General features: G+C 40.0%; 1 long non-coding RNA gene across 4 annotated transcripts in view; it reads left to right on the plus strand.

Moving 5' to 3' along the window:
- The window catches only part of LOC123613204 (uncharacterized), a 76,251-nt gene that overhangs the window by 21,479 nt on the left and 38,674 nt on the right, over positions 1-16,098 (plus strand). For 2 of the 4 annotated variants that reach the window (XR_012507015.1, XR_012507016.1), the window contains one exon: positions 13,410-13,535. This is a non-coding gene — a long non-coding RNA (uncharacterized LOC123613204). Of the gene's footprint in view, positions 1-13,409; positions 13,536-15,893; positions 16,094-16,098 lie in introns of those variants that run through there. The other 2 variants (XR_006720548.2, XR_006720549.2) reach the window with 2 other exon arrangements.

Consider the following 16,098-nt stretch of genomic DNA (forward strand, 5'->3'; position numbering starts at 1 on the left):
GAGATCTGAATTTGATATTCTCATTTGCAAATAAGTTTTACATGTATAAATAGAAAAAAGTAGATGAAGACATTTGAAAAGAAATATAGGAAAAAAAGATTTAAGTAGGAGGCATTCTTGTTTATGGATTGTGGCAGAAAGAGAAAAGGAAAGACAGAACGCAAAGACAAAGACTGTCACATTTAGACATGTGACAATAAGGAGAAAGAGCTATGAGCCCCCAAAATAAAAGCGAATGCTTTCAGATGGCTCAGAAGGAGAACCTACATACTACGTGGAGGTCACTAGCCACAGTGACAGGAAGGGGATGAGACTGGAGATGTGAGGAGGAACCATGGCATCAACCGTTTATGTGATGAGCCGGGCAGAGGCACTGGTGAGCTGAGCCTGAAATTATAACGATCTGATCTTGCAATTTGTTATCTTTCTTTTTTCTAGCGATGCTCAGAGGCTGGAATAGAGAGAAATTGGGATGAGTTGCCAACATGCCACTGGGATTTCTCCCAGAACAGAAGAATCTCAAAATAACTTTTGCCACTGGTCCCCTGTGCGGCCCACATCATTAGGACTGATGGATCAGGTTGCCAGGACTGATGGTTCCTTCTCTCCTGGCTCTGTTCCCTGCAATTTTAGAAACAGTCAGCCTCAGAAGTCATCAGTATAGGCACCTGGCTCTTTTGAAATATCTTCCACAGCTTCTCAAATCCCCACCAGAGATTCATCATTTAGATCCCGGAGGCTGGCTTACCTAGCTTCACGTACGTTCTTCCTCTGACCTAAGAAGCTCCCTTCTCCTCCCTAATCGGACCAAGCCCTACTTAGGACTAGCTCCGTGGATTAACTGAATGTCATTTCTTCAAGGAAGCCATACTTGAATACTCTTCACAGCACTGTCAAATACAATAAATAAAGTTTACTTATTAAATACAAACAAAATAAATAAAGTTTAAAAATGTTGCCTGATTATCAATTAAGAACCGTATTGTATATATTTGATCAGCAATGAATTTTTAGTATAGAACCAAGTACTTTGTAATAAATATTGAATATGTGAATGAGTGAATGAAAATCTAAATATCCCTCAGAGGAATAATACCTTGAGCAGTGGTTCTCATAGTGTGGTCCCCGGAACAGCAGTATCTACATCACCTCCAAATTTGTTAGAATACAGATTCTCAGACCTACTGAACAGGGTTGAGTCCAGCCATCAATGCTTTAACCATCACTCCAGACGATTTTGATATGTGCTGAAGTTTAAGAACCACAACCTTAAGTCATAATCAGTTTCTGCTTTAGGGGAGGGGACAGAGACTCATGCCTCCAGGAACAATGAAAGTTGCATAAATGGGTGACATAAAGAGGACAGGTATAAAACAAGGAGTGGTGGAGACTGCACCAAAATAGAGAGCAAGAGCACATGGCCAGCCTGAGGGGGTGAGCTGCAAGTGACGTCACCAAGATGGCAGAATAGGAGACCTCACCTTGGTCCCCCCAAAAAGAATAGCAGTTCACTATCAATGAACGGAGACAGCCCTGGGAGAGCTCAGGGTCCACATAAGAGCTTTGATGACACAGTGGAACAAAAAACCTGGGAATAACTGCACAAAATGGACAGGAAGAAGAGTTTCATTTTGCCTGTGTCATTCTATCCCCCAGGCTGACACAGCTCAGCACAAAGAGGGAACTCTGGGAAAAGAAAAGTGGGGTGAATGACCAGGTTCCCCAGGCTTTTGGGGCACTGCATGAAGGACCCACATCAGTTTGACCCAACCCAGAGACCAGCATAGCTGAGGCATCCAGAGATGGCTAGGAACAAGGAAGGGGAGGCTATCAGTATACCAGTACCAGCCACTTGGTGGGAGTGACCAGAGTTCCCAGTGCCTGCTCTGCAGAGCACCCCAGCAGCCTTAACTGCTGAGAATCTCAACAGCCCTTGTGGATGCTGTGGACCCCCACAGCTTTCATCACTGGGCATCTTGACAGGGACCCCAGGAGACTGCTCTGCAGAGGATCCCAACAGTTTTTACCACTGAGGAAACCAACAGCCAGCACAGCTGATGCGGATCCCCTCCAGCTTTCACCGCTGAAGGCCCCACAGGTTTTAGCATTCACGGACTCCAGCTGCTGGAATTCCTCCCTATCCGCCACCAGAACCTAGTCCTGGGATACAGCACAGCCACCCCACCCGCAGCTAGCCCCAGCTTCTGCAGCTGTGTGTGTGCACAACGCCAGCCCAGGACCACACACCTGCTCCAGTGCTCAGAGCCAGCCCTGACTCCTGTTACTGACCTGTACTAACACATGTGCCCACAACTAACCCCTGAAGCCATCCACCTGCATGCCACCGGCCCCAAATCCTGTCACTGGCCCCAATGCCACATATGCACCTGGGCCAGCCATTGCAGCCCCACAGGTGCACATCAACAGCCCAGGCTCCTGTTGAGTCTGTAGTTGGCCACGACCCTTGCCACTGTACATGTGCCTACTGCCAACCCTGTCACCACACAGGCACCTACAGCCGGCCGCTGCAGTTGAAGGTATGCACACCCCCAGCTCCAGCCACTACCTCTGCCTGCCCCAGCCCCACGGCACAGAACCTGGGGTTGCTCAGGACCCTAGCAGCCCTTGCATCCATGAAGGATACCCTACAGCTCTCACTGACAAGAATCAAGCAGTTATTGATGCCATAGAGCCCAGCAACAAGACACTACACCCCCCTGGACCCAGAGCCACCACTCACCCCATACTTGGCACCCTTCACAACTAGACCCAGGACCACAGCACACTCCAGCATGGCCCCACCCCTCTGGCAAGTCTTTCATTACCAAAGTCAGTCCATAAAATCTAGAAGAGATGACTGCTTCTTCAAATGTGCAGACACCTATGCAAGGCTACAGAGATCATGAAGAATCAGGGGGAAATGATACCACCAAAGGAAAGCAATACATTTTCAGTAACTGACCACAAAAAATGGAGGTCCGGGAATTACCCAGCAAAGAAATCAAAATAATTGTTCTAAAGGAGCTCAGAGAGCTGCAAGAGAACACAGATAAACAATCTAACAAAATTGGGAAAGCAATACAAGAACAAATCAGAAGTTCAACCAAGAGACAGAAAACCAAAAAATAACCAAACAGAAATTGTGGAGCTAAAGAATACAATGACTGAACTAAAAAATGTGATAGAGAGCTTCAACAGGAGACTCAGTCAAGCAGAAGAAAGGATCAGTGAGCTTGAAAACAGGTAACTTGAGATTATCCAGTCAGAAAATGAAAAGAAAAAGAATGAAAAGGAATGAAGGAGGCCCAGAGGATTTATAGGACACAGTCAAGCGGAACAATATTCACGTTATCGAAGTCCCAGGTGGTAGAGAGTGGGGTGGGGAGTTTAGAAAGTTCATTTAAAGAAATAATGGCTAAAAACTTCCCTAATCTGGGGAATGATATGGACATCCAGGTATACAAAGCTCAAAAGTCTCTAATCATGTTCAACCTAAAGAAGACTTCACTGAGGCACATTATAATAGAACTGTCAAAAATAAAGACAGGATCTTGAAAGCAGAGAGAGAAAAGAAGCTCATTGCATACAGCAGAACCCCCATCACCACCACCAGTGAGGCTGTCAGTGGATTTCTCAGCACACATCTTGCAGGCCAGCAGCAGAATACACATTCTTCTCAAGTACACATGAAATTTTCTCCAGGTTGTATAACATGTGAGGCCACAAAACAAGTCAACAAATTTAAGAATACTGATTGAAATTGTATGATGTATCTTTTCCTACCCCAGTGGTATGAAACCAGAAATCAATAACAAGAGAAAACATGGAAATTTACAGATATGTGGAGATTGAACAACATGCTCCTGAACAAGCAATGAGTCAAGATGTCAGAAGGGAAATTTAAAAATATCTTGAGACAAACAAAAATGGAAACACAACATACCTAACTTATAAGATGCAACAAAAGCAATAACAAAAGGAAAGTTTATAGTGATAAATGCTTACTTACATTGAGAAAAAAACAAAAAGAGTGAGCTCAAATAAGCAACCTAACTTTACACCTAAGGAACTAGAAAAAGAGCAGTCTCAGCCCAAAGTTAGCAGAAGGAAAGAAATATCAAAGATCAGAGCAGAAATAAATGAAATAGAGAATGGAAAGACAATAGAAAAAAATCAATGAAATGAAGAGTTGGTTTTATGAAGAGATAAAATTGACAAAACTTTGGCTAGACTAACTAGGAAATAGAAAGACTCAAATAAATAAAATCAGAATTGAAACAGGAGACATAACTGATACCACAAAAATGTTAAGGGTCATAAAACATAACTATGAATAATGACATGCCAACATATAAGATAACCTAGAAGAAATGGATTCCTAGAAACATACAATGTACCAGGACTGAATCATGAAGAAATACAAAGTTTGAACAGTAACCAAAACCAAGTAAAGAGATTAAATCAGGAGTAAACAAAACAAAACAAACAAAAAAACCTCCCAACAAAGAAAAGTCCAGGACCAGGTAGCTTCATAGATGAATTCTACCAAAAATTTAAAGAAGAATTGATATCAGTCCTTCTCAAACTCTTCCCAAAACATTGAAGAAGAGGGAATACTTTCGAACTCATTTTACATATCCTGTACAACCCTGATACCAAAGCCAGACGAGGTCACTACAAGCAAAAAAAAAAAAAAAATTACAAGTCAATACCTCTGATGAACATAGATGCAAAAATCCTCACCAAAGTACTAGCAAACCAAATTTAATACCACATTAAAAGGATTATATAGCATGATCAAGAGAGATTTATCCCTGAGATGCAAGGATGGTTCAACATACACAAATCAGTTAAATATTATGTATCACATTAACAGAATAAAAAGATAAAAATTATATGATCATCTCAATAGATGCAGAAAAACCATTTGACAAAATACAACATCCTTTCATGATAAAAACTCTCAAACAGTGGGTGTCAAGGAATGTCTTGGCATACATAAAGGCCATATGTGACAAGCCAAGAACTAAACTCATACTCAATGGTGAAATGCTAAAAGCTTTCCCTCTAGGATCAGGAAGAAGACAAGGGTACCCACCCTCATCACTCCTATTCAACATAGTACTGGAAGTTCTAGCCAGAGCAGTTAGGCAAGAAAAAGAAAGAAAAGGAATCCCAATCAGAAAGGAAGAAGTAAAATTGTCTCTTTTTGCAGATAATATGATCTTATATATAGAATGCTCTAAAGACTCCAGCAAAAAAAAAAAAAAAATTACATAAAACTGATAAATTCAGTAAAATTGAAGGATAAAAAAAATCAACATACAAATTTTTGTTTCATTTCTATACACTAACAATGAACTATCCAAAAATACATTAAGAAAACAGTCCCATTTAAAATAGCATAAAAAGAATAAAATACTTAGGACTAAATTTAATTAAGGTGGTGAAAGATCTGAACATTGAAAACTATAAAACATCGATGAATGAAATCAAAGAAGACACAAATAAATGAACAGATAGCCTGTGTTCATGAATTGGAAGAAACAATATTGTTAGTTCTACCCAAAGTGATCTATATATTCAGTGCAATCCCTATCAAAATTCCAATGGTATTTTTTACAGGAACAGAACAGACAACTTAAAATTTGTGTGGAACCACAAAAGACCCCGAAAAGCTAAAGCAATTGTGAGAAAGAAGAACAAAGCTGGAGGCATTACACTTAACTGATTTCAACCTATATCACCAAGCTGTATTAATCAAAACAGTATAGTACTGGCATAAAAACGGACACATAGATCAATGAAACAGAATAGAGAGCCTAGAAGTAAATCCAAACATTTATTATCAACTACTTTTCAACAAAGGTGCCAAGAATATACAATGGGGAAAATACACTGTTTTCAACAAATGGTGTTTGGAAAATTGGGGCAGCCACATGAAAAAAATGAAATTGGACCCTTATACCAAAATAAATAAAAATAAGCTCGAAATAGATTAAATACTTAAACATAACAACCAAAACAATAAAACTCCTAGAGGAGAACATAGAGGAAAATATCCTTGACATTGGTCTTGGCAATAATTCTCTTTTTTTTTTTTTTTAATTGACATCAAAAACATAGGCAACAAAAGCAAAAATAAATAAGTGGGACTACATCTAACTACAAGTTTCTACATAGCAAAGGAAACAATCAACAGAATGAAAAGGAAACCTATGGAATGGGAAAAACGACTTTTATAAAAAGTTGCTCAACATCACTAATCATCAGGGAAATGCAAATCAAAACCACATTGAGGTATCACCTCACACCTGTTAGGATGGCTACTGTTAAAAAGTCAAAAGATAACAAGTGTTGGTGAGGATGTGGAGAAAGAGGCAACTTTGTGCACTGTTGGTGGGGATGTAAATTGGTACAGCCATTATGGAAAATATTATTGAGGTTCTTAAAAAAAATAAACACTGAACTACCATATGGTAGTCCAGCAGTCCCACTTCTGGGCATATATCTCAAGGAAATGAAATTACTATCTTGAAAAGATAGCTACACACCCATGTACATTGCAGCATTATTCTCAGTAACCAAGATACGGGGACAAAGAGTCCCTCAACAGATGAATAGATTTTTTAAAATACACAATAGAATATTAATCAGCCTTAAAAAAAAGAAGGAAATTCTGCCATTTGCAACAACGTGGATGAGCCTGGAGGACAAGTTCTAAGTGAAATAAGCCAGACACAAGAGACAAATATTGCATGATATAATTTATATATGGATTTTTTTTTAACCCATAGTAATGGAGAGCAGAATGGAAAAAGGAGTGATATTGATCATAAGTTTTCTGTTATGAAATGAATGAGTTCTGGAGACCGAATGTACAGCATGGTGACTATAGTTAATAATGATAATGTATCATATACTTGAAATTTGCTAAGAGAGTAGATCTCAAGTGTTCTCACCATACCCACACAAAAAAGGTCACTATGGGAGATGATGGATACGTTAGTTTCATTGTGGTAATGATTTTACAATGTATGCATCAATCAAAGCATCACATTGTATACTTTATATAGTTTTATTTATCAAAAATAAATAAAAATCAAAAAGAAAAGGTAAGCTGCTATTCTGCAAAAAGTCTAAGTTATGTAGATCAGATTTTTTAGTTTTCTAAGAGATTCTGAAACTTGAATTTTGATGTGACATTTACCAATTGTTAACTGTGTACAAGCCTCACAAAATATATCTGCCAGGCAAATGCAAACTGTGGGTAGCGTTTGCTTTAGGGGTCCTCCATGGTACCATAGATACTTGGGGGTTATTGCGGGGGACCCCCAACAAATATTAAAAGAGGAAGACAGATAGTAACACTGTTCCTTGACATTTTTTTCCTAGGATTGACCCTGGTTATGAGACAAAAAGAAGGAAGTATTTGGTTTTATCAGCTAGGTCAGTTTTATCTCAGTCTAGCAATAAATTTGATATAAAAAGCTAATCAATACAGTACTTGGTTTATGAACTCACTGGGGAATTGGATGTAGACATTTAACAAGAGGAAAGAGTATAATGCACGTACAACAAAATTATAGGTTTTTACTCTGAATATCACCTCAGCCCCAAATTATACTGCGAGAAGTTGAAATTAAGAGTTTGAGAGATTGCATTTTGTTTTGTCTAGTCTTATTTTCAGATAGTTCTTCTCCTTCAGTGGCTATGTAACTGCCCAAACCTTTGTGGAAATAGCCACATCTTTAAAAGCAAAAACAAAAACAGAACAGAAGCAAAAATCAAACCCAAAACCACACACTGCAAGTGGTTTCTTGACTCCCCTCCCCAAACTGGAGACAGAACCAAAGCTCTAAGAAATTTTGTTTCAGCCTCGGAAGCTGACAGATGAAGAGTTCATCAGAGAGAAGTCCTCCCTGAGATGTAAAATGTAAATCCTGGGGATTGTTTCAGAGAAATGGTTTTAATTTCTTAAGAGGCTTTATAATGACAGCTTGTGTCTCCACATCAACTGGTAAAAGGACAACAAAAACACAAAGGGATCCTAGTAAAATCCACACGTTAAAAACACTAATGAGACAGTTAAATTACCCACTGAAGGAGTTGAAAAGCAAAATTGACAGGTTTTTAGTCAAAGGAATGTTCCTGTCTCTTAGGTAAAAAAGGCTAGTGAGGGGGGAAAATGGGAGAAAAAGAACATCCTGTTCCTCTGGGAGCTGTTCTATGAGGAATTCTTAGGAATGGGCAGCTGCAGAAACCTATCGGTGAACTACAGTCACACACACTGGGCCTGAAGGCCACCAGGGCCCCCGGAGAGGAGTAAGCCACCCCAGCCTGGTCCAGGCAGTCAGACGGAACCTCTGAGGGAGGCAGGGCAGTGATCAGGTTCCCTTCAGGTGCCGAAGTCTTAGCCACTCTGTTCAAGGAAAAAGTGTTACTTTCCAGAGCTCTGCTCAGAATGCTGGGAGAGTAAGGCAGGTACTAAGGACATCAGTCATTAACTGAAGCCAGGAGTTTCGTGTCAAATTATTAGACAATGAGCTTTTTCGTCTTACTTCATTTTTAGAAAAAAAATCACATAGAGATTATAAAAAATGTAAACATTAAAACTTCAGAAAACATAGAAAAGCACAAAAAAGAAAAATAAAACCATCTGCAATACTACTACTTAGCTAACAACTGTTAATATTTTATATACATTGCCCAGTCTTTATATAGCTATATTATATAGACATATGGTATGATTAAAGATATAGGAATGGATATTTATGTTGGGGTCAAACTACACAATCTGTTTGGAAACTGCCATTATCAGAAAATATTTCATAAAGCATATAAAATATATTTATGTTTTAAATATTTTAAGTCATTTTTTATTCAATCTGATTTTAACATTTGTATCTTATTACACATTTTGAATATATAATAATTTATTTAATCAGCTTCCTCCTTTAATGATTACTCTTGCACATGAATCTTTGTAAATACCTCTGATTTTTTATTGGATGAATCATTTGAATTGAAATTGCTAAACCAAGCTCTATGCTGAAGATTTAAGATTAAAAAAAAAAGTAATTTAGACAGATTGAAAATGAAAGAAGAGTTTAGGACACCAGAGGAGAGCAAACAAAAAGAAAGCAGGGGTCACAATCTCAGTATCAGAAAAGATATCATTCAGGACCAAAAGCAATAAACAGGACACAAGCCAGACAGGTATTTATAATATTAAAGGTGCATAATAAGACTGTAATAAGTATGAACATCTATTAAGCAAGTAACTTGGCAGCAATATTCATAAATCAAAAACTTCAGGAATTAAAGGAGTCCAAGGCAGAACTATATTAATAAGAGAAGACTTTCTTTCTCTTGGGCAATGACTGAGCAAGTGGATAAAAACAATAAAAATGGATATCGAATGCTGTATTCAGGAAAAGAACATTTCTACATTTCAAGAATCTATAGAATGGTCCCAGAAAATCCTCTTTGTGCTCCAAAGTTTTTATAAATAGTATAATCACTGACCATAATGTGTTAAAACTTGGAGATAATAACAAAACCAAAAGACGGTGGAAATTCAAAAACTCTCTCTTAACCAACTATTGGGAAAAGAGAAACTCCAGAGAAAATTTTAGAATATCTGAGAAAAATATAATTAAAATACCGTATGTCAGAATCTGTGTGATTGGTAGAGCAGCACTCAAAAGCAAATGCAAAGTCTTCAATAGCTAGTAATAACAGAATGATAACAAATCCACTGAGTATCGAAGAATTTAGAAAAGGAGCAACAAAACAAACAAATCAAAGGAGAGCAGAACAAAACAACAGATAAACGCAGAAAATGGTAAATTAAAAAGCAGGCAAATAATAGAACTAATAAGTAAATACAAAATCCAGTTTTGGGAAATATAAAATAGATGAGCCCATGACAAATGTAATCAAATAGGAAGCACAAATGCACAAGGTAAGAAAGAATAAGGGGGAGGGAATTATATTTACAGAAATAACTAAAGGAATCGTAAAACGTAATTCTACTTCATTTCAGTCAACGAAATTTAAAAATCCAGATAAAATAAATAATTTTCTAAGTAAATATAATTTTTTATATCAAAACAGATTCAAGTGCGGGTAAAATATATAAATATATCAATTAAGTAAAAGAAATAGAGAACGTTTTCAAAGAGCTATCCTTACCTCACTTCCAAAAAGACACAAAGTTCAAATGGTTTTTGTGGTGGATTTCTTATAAAATCTTGAAAGAACAAATAATTCTATAGTACAGGAAAAGAAGAAAACCTTCAATGTTTTCTTTTATGAAGCAAGAATTAATACCAACATTCAACAAAAATTTCCAAAAAGAAAATCTTTATAGGCCAGTCTCTCTTATAACTATCAGTGCAAAATGCTTCTAAATAAAATGTTAGCAGACCTAAGTACCACATTAAAAGAAAATTACGTATTAGCCAAGTAAGATTTTTCCAGTAATGTAAGAATTTTCAGTATTAGGAAAGCTGTTTATGTAATTTGCTATAATAGTAGATCTCTTCTTACAAAAGAAAGAGAACTGGCCCCGGAGTCACATTCCCTGGTTAAAATCCCTGCTTAGATTCATGTTAGCAGCTTCCTTAGTAAAGTACTTCTCAGAGATTCAGTTGCCTCATCTGTAAATTACAGTTAAAATACCTACTTCTCAATATTATTATTAAAATATGGTGTCTTTACAACACCTAATATAGTACCCAGACTCTAACAACTGCACAATGTGTTTTAAAAAAAGAATAGTTGGGGAGGAAATACATATCACATGAACATATAGGCAGGAAATGCGTAGTGCTAAATTGATAGCTTGGATGATCATGACTGTAGAATTCAGAGGAAGGAGATCATGTCTAGGGGAATGTGGTTATAACATATTGATTGAAGAAACGGGAACTACAGCTGGATCCTGAAAGGTAAGTAGTCTGTGGGAAAGAGCAAGGGCATTGTCCCAGGAAGCGAGAGGATGGTGTGGACGCAAGAGTGAGCTGAAGATGTTTGGATATAGCAGAGCCCACTTGGAGGAGCGGACAGAGAGCCAAGAGACAAGTTGTGGTCAGATTAGCAAGGGCATTAAATGCAAGGCTAATTAGTTTGGGTTTTGCTCATAGGAAGCCTCTAGATTTATGTGTAGGGTAATAACGTGATGGAAGTAGTGTTTTAGATTGATGATGTTTTGGCAGCCAGCCATATAGATTGGGGTCAGCAAAGGAGGCAAGAAGGTCAGAGACTGGCTTAAACTGTAGGTCAAGCATTAGCTAACACGGTCTAGGGTGCTGGCATTGGAAAGAGAATGGGATAGGGGAGAAAGTTGTGAGCATCATGAAAGTAAGAACGGACAAAAACTTAATTTTGAGTAGATAACGCTAAGTGGTGATGATCAGGTAGTCTTCAGAGATGACATCCATATTTTAAGCCTGGGTGACTGGATGAGTAATAGCACCATTGAACAAAACTAGAGATAGAAGGCAGAGACGAACATTGCCTAGCAACTTGGAGATTCATTTATATTAACGCATACTGCAGTTGAAGTGAAGGTGATACAGTCTAGAGGTGAAGTCCACCCCACAGTTGGAAATCCAAGCCTGGTGCCAGGAGGGAGGATGGGGCTGGAGCTATACAACTAAGATTCATTGGCAGATGACACAATTGAAGGCCTGAGGTGAGAGAATTTATATGGAGAGTGGCACAGTTTCAATGACTAAAACTTGGCATGCTCATATTTATTAACAGCAGAAAATGGAGCTAGTAAAGAGGACAGAGAAAGGTCAGCGAGAATGGATAAAAACTATAATAGTGTGGTGCTGTGAGAGCCACAGGAGAGGAGAGGGTCAAAAAGATGGAAACAGAAGATCAACCATATCAGATACTGAAGAAAGGTTGATGAGAACGAGAAATTGATCATGTCAGCAGGTTCATCTCTTATGAGGTCCGTGCACTTCCTGAATATGGATTCAGAGTGCTGGGAGGGCTGACTGCAGAACAAGAGAGAAAAAGAGTACAAGACTGGTATGAACTGTGGGCCCCGAGAGCAGGCAGGCTGCTTAGATTTCAGTCCCATCTCTGTTACAAGCGCGCTGTGTGGTCTTGTGCAAGCACCTGAACTCCTTTGTGCCTTCACATCCCCACCTTTAGAATGGAGACAGTAATGGCAGTAATAGTAGCTAACTCATACGGATTTTGTGAGGCTAAGGGGCGATGTATATACATCACTTAAGACAGTACAGGCACTTAGCTGTTATTTATTACTGAAACCATCGTTAGTCAAATCCATTTCCCGTGCCTTCACTAATCAGGGTCATCTACAAAAGGCTTGCATGTCTTCCAGGCGTCAGGTAGCCTAAACAAGATATTGGCCCAAGTTATTTGCCAAGGAACTTGGGGTCAGCTGTGCTAGATCAAGCTGAGCTGGTTAAGACTGGGTAGGATCGCCCGACCTTCCAGATAGGCATAGGTGAGTGTCCACTTGGTGATCTTCGGACATCAGAGGATGGAAAACTCTACCTCAGATCATGCAAAGCACCTCCATTTTTAGAACCTGCAGGGGCCTGTAGCCTAGTTAAGCCTGGGCAGAACGATGATTACCTCACCTTTTTCCAATCACATTTCCCCACGTTCCCCAAGCCTCAGACTGCCCTGCTTCTTCAGTCTTTATCCCATAAATATCCTTAGCCCCTTGCTTTCAGAAAGGTGGATTTGAAACTCATTCTTTCATCTCCTCGCTTGGCTGCCTGGTGAATATACTCTCTCGTTGCTGCAAAACTCAGTGTCTCAACATTTTTCCTTGCCATGCATCAGGCAAAAGTTACAAGGTTCAGTAACATTTCTGGTTATTAGCATTACTGTAACTGGAAATGGATGCTGGGTGGCATTTGGGCAAGAGTCTTGGTAGGGAAAAGTGCAAGTAAAGTAGCAGGACAGTTTGGGAAATCTTCCTGGGCACAGGTGTGTGCATATCAATTGGGAAGGGACTCCAAGGCAGGAGCAGAAGCTGAAGGTAGCAGGGGAGGAGGAAATAGAACGGAGCAAAGTCACGGAGGAGGAGAGTGTGGGTTTAAGAATTCAGGTTGATTAATTAGCCTGAGAAAGACACCACCTGAGATTATAAAAAAGGAGAAGGGTATTTGTATGGGGATGGAATTGTAATGAGACCAGAGGCAGAACAAGAAAACACACAACTGAGAACTTTTTTCCTCCTAGTAAAGGAAGCAATGAGACAGACATGGGCCAAAATTAAGAGCTGATTGAGTTGCTGAAGGTCGCTGCAAGCCTTTGCAAAACTTTGTAACAAATTCTATTTTCTTCAAGTTTAAGCTTCCTTCAGACTTTTTCTTTCTTTCTTTCTTTCTTTTTTTTTTTTTACCCCGTAGTGGCTCCAAGTAGAAAGTAAAGAACAAATGAGAGTTCAAAGCAATTACAAAATACTGGAGGATTAACCTAGTACCACCCAGCAATATGGATAAGAGAGCCTGCAGTGGAAACCAGCACTCAGCCTGGTAAGTCAACATGCCTCCTCTTGGGAGGCAAACCAAGGAGAACCAACTACAGCAGAGGCCATGGCCCAAAGACCTAAGTGAGCCATGCAGCTACTTTCTCTATGTTTTGAACAGCAACTCCACAGCCTGGAAATTCTGACTTCTCAAGACCTCTTCAAGGTCCTTTTTGATCTGTGGTTTTTGAAAGCTTTTCCTTTTCATATAGAATTAACATTTGATATTGGCTGGTCTTCCAGGTTTAACTCCCCTATGGAAGCCCAAATGATGAAAGTAAGTTGCTCTCTTAGTAAAAAAAAAAATTCACCAAAGTTTGTATCTAGTGTAAACAGGCCAACTAAATCTGATGGTTTGGTCTTTGGTTTCCCAAATTGTTTTGGGGCAATTGGAAGGGAGCATAAAGAGCCATTCTTGGGACTGCTGCTGGGAGATCCAAGTGGTGTCCATATGTGCCCTGATCTGCTTTCTGTGTGCTCTCTAAACGACAGTTTCTCTTGGTGCAACAGCTTCAAATATTAACCCAGAAAGTGTGGAGGGAAGAGTTTGTCCTGCAGAGCTAGATGCCTGTTTGATCCCAACGGAATATGGGCATTTCAGATGCTAGAAACAAGAAGAGGGAAAAATCTGATGAAGATAAAGTGCTGTGTGCCGTAGCTCGTTATTCCCAGCAGCTTTGAGGCTGCCAGACCATCAGACTTGCTTCTGTTTTTGTCGTCAGTACCACTCTAGACATAGCTTATTTGTAAAAGGAGCAGGATCTAGGATGTGCATTCATTGGTAGAAGATGCCACAACGCACATTCTGCAGCTAATCCCACGTTCATGAACTTTACCTGTGACTAAATACATTTCATTTCCTACGGCTGAGCTTCAGCAATTGGTTTTTGCAGCCACAAACACATCCAGCAAGGAAAATACGAGGTGCCCAGCTCTCTCTCTGCTTTTTGAAATGGCTTTTGCTGCAGATGGGAAAAGCCATCCCAGCTCTGAGTTGGCTGGTCTTGAGGTCAAATCTTAGAGAGCTGGCACTTAGAAACTCAAAGGCGAGGAGGAGCAGGTGGCTTTGGAAAAGTAAATGACCCTGAAGCTAGGCAACAGGGGAGGGGAGAAGCAAACGACAGTGGAAGGGAGGTGATTGTTAGGGAGTGGTAAGACTGGAGTCCCTGCAGAAATGGGTCTCCCATCCATCATACACAGCAGCTCGTGTGGTGTTTTCTCCCAGATCTCTGCAGTCATGGAGGTCTGGAAGTACTTATTAAGCCACCAAGTCGTATAGCACAACCGATTCCAGACTGAACTCCCACGGGGGTGCTGGAGAATCATGCTAGTTGGAATTTGGCTGTGAAATGGAAATGTGGGTTCATCTAGTGAATTGATGAGTTAATTTATTCAGAAGAAAGAGGGCAAATTTGCAGCATTTGCTTTGGCCTTGAAAGCACTGAATTAAATGCTTCACCAGTTTGGTTCACTGGATCCCACATTTCCAAGAGGATTAGACTAGTTAGTATAACCCTGATATCCACACATAAAATTAATACCAAAATAAGCACCAGGATTCCAAAAATGCATCAATGGGATATGCAGAATAATCACATTTTTTTTCTTCTTCCGGGCTAGTTCTAGACACACTTATGATGTAAGGAAATTTGCCTTAAGTTCCCTCATCCCCTTCCCTTACCCTTCTCTTATCTACATACTGAGACACTCAATGTCTGTGGCTCTTTCCCTTGTGCCTGAGACAACTCATTGTGGGCATCATCACATCCCAGTTTTTCCCAATCTCTTTCTGCTCAGAAACTCACCTCTTAGAAGTCATTCCCTCCTACACTAATAGCTACAGGCTAGGGAAGATTATTTTCCCAATGCTGTTTGTGTTTGCACACCTCCTTGATTATGGCAGAATGTCACAGATAGAAGCAGACCCAGAAAAGAGATTTTGAGGGCCAGGACGGTTCTTCTCAGGACATCTTGAATCATATAAAGCTGTTAACACCATTATCTGCCTCTCATTCTCACTTTCCATTCTTTTGTTTTTCTTTTCTCAACTGTGTGTAAAGCCACAGCAGGAGGTACAGGGGCCGAAAGGCAGGTGGGGCACAGTCCTTGTGAAATTGTAGGTGGTAGTCAAATCCATTTCACCTGCCTTCACTAATCAAGGTCATCTACAAAGGCTTGCATGGCCTCCAAGCGCACGTAGCTGGAACAGTAAGATGTTTGCCCAGGTTACTTTCCAGGAGCTTGGAATCAGCTGTGTCTAATGGAGCTGAGCTCGTTAAGACTGGATAGGACCACCCACCCTCCAACTGGGCATGCGCGAGTGTTTGAGCTCAGTGACCTTTGACATCAGAGGGCCCAAAACTCCACCCTCAGAACGTGCAGGAGCCTGTAGCCTAGTTACGCCTGCGCAGAATGTTAGGGCACCTTTTCCAATCACCTTCCCCCACGCTCCCCTCGCCTCAGACCGCCCTGCCGCTTCGCTCTATCCCGTAAGTACCCTGAGCCCCTTGCATACAAGGCGGCCGGCTTGCGATCTGGTCTCCCGTCTCCTGGCTCCGCTGCCTTGTGAG

This window comes from Camelus bactrianus, chromosome 5, assembly GCF_048773025.1.
Source record: "Camelus bactrianus isolate YW-2024 breed Bactrian camel chromosome 5, ASM4877302v1, whole genome shotgun sequence".
Taxonomy (NCBI): Eukaryota; Metazoa; Chordata; class Mammalia; order Artiodactyla; family Camelidae; genus Camelus; species Camelus bactrianus.